Below are 5808 nucleotides of genomic sequence, written 5' to 3'. Positions count from 1 at the left end.
AAACGCCAATCGATGCATTGGAAAACTCCTGGTTCTCCACGACAAAAAAAAGCACGAATGTCAAAATCGAAATTCAAGGCAATGATGATTGTTTTTTTTTTTTGACATCAAAGGGATTGTGCGCATTGATTGGGTACCAGAGGGACAAACAGTGAATCAGCATTACTACATTAGCATCCTGGCTACCCTACGTGAGCGAGTACGGAGAAAACGGAACGATTTGTGGAGAAAAAAGTCATGGATCCTTCACCAAGACAATGCCCCAGCTCACAGTGCATTGTCAGTGAAGACGTTTTTGGCAAAACACAACATTCCCATCTTAGATCATCCACCCTACTCACCTGATTTGGCCCCCTGTGACTTTTTTCTTTTCCCTAAAGTCAAGTCAGCTTTGAAAGGAACTAGATTTGAGACTGTTGAAGCAGTAAAAGAAAAAGCGACGGAAGTAATGTATGGACTTACCGAAAATGATCTGCAGCATTGCTATGAACAGTGGAAAATTCGTATGGAGCGGTGTAGAGACCGAGAAGGAGAGTACATTGAAGGAGATAACATGAAATTGTAAATAATTGTAAATAAATGTTTTTTCCAGTATCAGTCCGGTTTTTTTCTAGCCGCACCTCATATTCTGCTATGTGAGTTATGTACCACTACTGTTATCTCTCGTCATACATAATCTTAACATAATTTTTCAAATTGACTTGTCCTATATCATGATGTGCTTTGCTGTACAAATTGTATTATCTACAGGACCAATAATAAATCAAATCAAATCAAATCAAACATGCCAACTAGTGACCCATCTGCCTATCTATTATATATTTGTAATTACAGTTCATCCTTCACCTCTTCTTGCATTTTCTGTGACTATATTTTCAAGTGAAAGCTGTTTCAAACTTGTCATATGCTATCCTGTCTTAATTCAGGGAATCTGCCCAGTTAGCTGCTTCTTGTTTCATCTTCCTCAGTGTGAAATCTTATCTTTTTCATGTCTGCCCATTTCTCAGGCATCACCATTTTAAGTCTGTGCAAAGAAGCCACTGAGTGCAACCTTTTTCCTGGTAAAAACACATCGCAATCTCTATCAAAAGCTTATATTTAGTTATTTACCAAGGTTTCCAGCTTCTTTCCATAAAATATCCATTACAAAGTTACTCAAGTTATTATTCTGAATTGTCACCATGCTAGCAGTCTTTGTTAATTTAGTCTTGACCTAGCTGATTTCTCCCATACTTCTTTCACTAATTGGTTACTTTTTCACTACTTTTTTGCCTTTTCTTGTACAGGGATTAGCTGTGTATTGAGTTGGGTATAGTTTCAGGTGCAACCGATCACAAGTGCTTCAACCTGCATCATTCTACTGTCCTCTGCTAAGCCTGTCTTATCTGTGAAATAAGGATCTGTTATACTAGTTCCCAACACTTATGTGATTCCTGAATGTGCATCTACCTCTCTTGTAGCCATGACTATTTCACTTCCCAGCTTGTGTAACTTAAATAAATTATTTTCACTATCCATCTTGTTATTTTTCTACATGACTCCTGGTTGTGTTGTTGTTGTGGTCTTCAGTCCTGCGACTGGTTTGATGCAGCTCTCCATGCTACTCTATCCTGTGCAAGCTTCTTCATCTCCCAGTACCTACTGCAACCTACATCCTTCTGAATCTGCTTAGTGTATTCATCTCTTGGTCTCCCTCTACGATTTTTACCCTCCATGCTGCCCTCCAATGCTAAATTTGTGAGCCCTTGATGCCTCAAAACATGTCCTACCAACCGATCCCTTCTTCTAGTCAAACTGTGCCACAAACTTCTCTTCTCCCCAATCCTATTCAATACCTCCTCATTAGTTACGTGATCTACCCACCTTATCTTCAGCATTCTTCTGTAGCACCACATTTCGAAAGCTTCTATTCTCTTCTTGTCCAAACTAGTTATCGTCCATGTTTCACTTCCATACATGGCTACACTCCATACAAATACTTTCAGAAACGACTTCCTGACACTTAAATCTATATTCGATGTTAACAAATTTCTCTTCTTCAGAAACGATTTCCTTGCCATTGCTAGTCTACATTTTATATCTTCTCTACTTCGACCATCATCAGTTATTTTACTCCCTAAATAGCAAAACTCCTTTACTACTTTAAGTGTCTCATTTCCTAATCTAATTCCCTCAGCATCACCCGATGTAATTTGACTACATTCCATTATCCTCGTTTTGCTTTTGTTGATGTTCATCTTATATCCTCCTTTCAAGACACTATCCATTCCGTTCAACTGCTCTTCCAAGTCCTTTGCTGTCTCTGACAGAATTACAATGTCATCGGCGAACCTCAAAGTTTTTATTTCTTCTCCATGGATTTTAATACCTACTCCAAATTTTTCTTTTGTTTCCTTTACTGCTTGCTCAATATACAGATTGAATAACATCGGGGAGAGGCTACAACCCTGTCTCACTCCTTTCCCAACCACTGCTTCCCTTTCATGCCCCTCGACTCTTATAACTGCCACCTGATTTCTGTACAAATTGTAAATAGCCTTTCGCTCCCTGTATTTTATACCTGCCACCTTCAGAATTTGAAAGAGAGTATTCCAGTTAACATTGTCAAAAGCTTTCTCTAAGTCTACAAATGCTAGAAACCTAGGTTTGCCTTTTCTTAATCTTTCTTCTAAGATAAGTCGTAAGGTTAGTATTGCCTCACGTGTTCCAACATTTCTACGGAATCCAAACTGATCTTCCCCGAGGTCCGTTTCTACCAGTTTTTCCATTCGTCTGTAAAGAATTCACGTTAGTATTTTGCAGCAGTGACTTATTAAACTGATAGTTCAGTAATTTTCACATCTGTCAACACCTGCTTTCTTTGGGATTGGAATTATTATATTCTTCTTGAAGTCTGAGGGTATTTCACCTGTCTCATACATCTTGCTCACCAGATGGTAGAGTTTTGTCATGACTGGCTCTCCCAAGGCCGTCAGTAGTTCTAATGGAATGTTGTCTACACCCGGGGCCTTGTTTCGACTCAGGTCTTTCAGTGCTCTGTCAAACTCTTCACGCAGTATCTTATCTCCCATTTCGTCTTCATCTACATCCTCTTCCATTTCCATAATATTGTCCTCAAGTACATCGCCCTTGTATAAACCCTCTATATACTCCTTCCACCTTTCTGCCTTCCCTTCTTTGCTTAGAACTGGGTTGCCATCTGAGCTCTTGATATTCATACAAGTGGTTCTCTTCTCTCCAAAGGTCTCTTTAATTTTCCTGTAGGCAGTATCTATCTTACCCCTAGTGAGACAAGTCTCTACATCCTTACATTTGTCCTCTAGCCATCCCTGCTTAGCCATTTTGCACTTCCTGTCGATCTCATTTTTGAGACGTCTGTATTCCTTTTTGCCTGCTTCATTTACTGCATTTTTATATTTTCTCCTTTCATCAATTAAATTCAATATTTCTTCTGTTACCCAAGGATTTCTATTAGCCCTCGCCTTTTTACCTACATGATCGTCTGCTGCCTTCACTACTTCATCTCTCAGAGCTACCCATTCTTCTTCTACTGTATTTCTTTCCCCCATTCCTGTCAATTGTTCCCTTATGCTCTCCCTGAAACTCTGTACAACCTCTGGTTCTTTCAGGTTATCCAGGTCCCATCTCCTTAGATTCCCACCTTTTTGCAGTTTCTTCAGTTTCAATCTGCAGTTCATAACCAATAGATTGTGGTCAGAATCCACATCTGCCCCTGGAAATGTCTTACAATTTAAAACCTGGTTCCTAAATCTCTGTCTTACCATTATATAATCTATCTGATACCTACTAGTATCTCCAGGATTCTTCCAGGTATACAACCTTCTTTTATGATTCTTGAACCAAGTGTTAGCTATGATTAAGTTATGCTCTGTGCAAAATTCTACAAGGCGGCTTCCTCTTTCATTTCTTCCCCCCCATCCATATTCACCTACTATGTTTCCTTCTCTCCCTTTTCCTACTGACGAATTCCAGTCACCCATGACCATTAAATTTTCGTCTCCCTACACTACCTGAATAATTTCTTTTATCTCGTCATACATTTCATCTATTTCTTCATCATCTGCAGAGCTAGTTGGCATATAAACTTGTACTACTGCAGTAGGCATGGGCTTTGTGTCTATCTTGGCCACAATAATGCGTTCACTATGCTGTTTGTAGTAGCTAACCCGCACTCCTATTTTTTTATTCATTATTAAACCTACTCCTGCATTACCCCTATTTGATTTTGTATTTATAACCCTGTAATCACCTGACCAAAAGTCTTGTTCCTCCTGCCACCGAATTTCACTAATTCCCACTATATCTAACTTTAACCTATCCGTTTCCCTTCTTAAATTTTCTAACCTACCTGCCTGATTAAGGGATCTGACATTCCACGCTCCGATCCTTAGAACGCCAGTTTTCTTTCTCCTGATAACGGCGTCCTCTTGAGTAGTCCCCGGCCGGAGATCCGAATGGGGGACTATTTTACCTCCGGAATATTTTACCCAAGAGGACGCCATCATCATTTAATCATACAGTAAAGCTGCATGTCCTCGGGAAAAATTACGGCTGTAGTTTCCCCTTGCTTTCAGCCGTTCGCAGTACCAGCACAGCAAGGCCGTTTTGGTTAATGTTACAAGGCCAGATCAGTCAATCATCCAGACTGTTGCCCCTGCAACTACTGAAAAGGCTGCTGCCCCTCTTCAGGAACCACATGTTTGTCTGGCCTCTCAACAGATACCCCTCCGTTGTGGTTGCACCTACGGTACGGCCATCTGTATCGTTGAGGCACGCAAGCCTCCCCACCAACGGCAAGGTCCATGGTTCCTGGCACTGTGGCATAATTACACTGATTCTCACTTTCTGAGTATATTAGTTTATTCAAAACACATGTGCAAAATGCCCTTCAATATGACAGTGCCTACAGCAGCAACTCCATAAGCAAACTGCTACACCAATAAAGAAAGATTTTTGTGACACTTGCACGATTTCTTGCTTGAGAACATAGCTCAGTTCACTGCCCTCATTGATGTGTTTAGACATGATATCTCATACCACTGTATTCTGCCTTCCTTCTTGCGACATGATGGTTATCACTGTTTCACGTGTACAATGCTTCTCCTGCAACCATCAGTAACAATTGCTGTTCATGCATGTGGTACTCATCCTAATATTGGCTTACACAGTTCAGTACAGTTCCTTTCTGCAATTATTATATCCAAAAATTACATCATGGCACAGTATGCCACTTGTCAGCTCTCATTACATAAGTTTAAGGATATACGGAATCCCCTATGCTTACGATGTTAAACTGAGACAAAGCTTAGGAACATTTTCTCATGAGTTATTGGGACTATATTTTTGATTTTTTTTTCGTTGAACACAGACGTATGTTCTGATTTTCTACAGAAATAATCATTTAGAATAAGTTCAGTTTTTGAGATATTTTATGTTTTTCTAAACATTAAAAATGTTAAAAAACTTCCTGGCAGATTAAAACTGTGTGCCCGACCGAGACTCGAACTCGGGACCTTTGCCTTTCGCGGGCAAGTGCTCTACCATCTGAGCTACCGAAGCACAACTCACGCCCGGTCTTCACAGCTTTACTTCTGCCAGTATCTTGTCTCCTACCTTCCAAACTTTACGGAAGCTCCCTGCGAACCTTGCAGAACTAGCACTCCTGAAAGAAATGTTATACATTTTAACTAGTATTTTAAAATACAGATCCTTTAGTACAGAATAATGTCACAAATCTTTTAATTCTGATGTATTAGAGGTCCTTAAGGAACAACTCCTGAAAATTTC

The sequence above is a fragment of the Schistocerca americana genome, chromosome 6, assembly GCF_021461395.2.
Source record: "Schistocerca americana isolate TAMUIC-IGC-003095 chromosome 6, iqSchAmer2.1, whole genome shotgun sequence".
Classification (NCBI taxonomy): Eukaryota; Metazoa; Arthropoda; class Insecta; order Orthoptera; family Acrididae; genus Schistocerca; species Schistocerca americana.
This window is presented reverse-complemented; position numbering follows the sequence as displayed.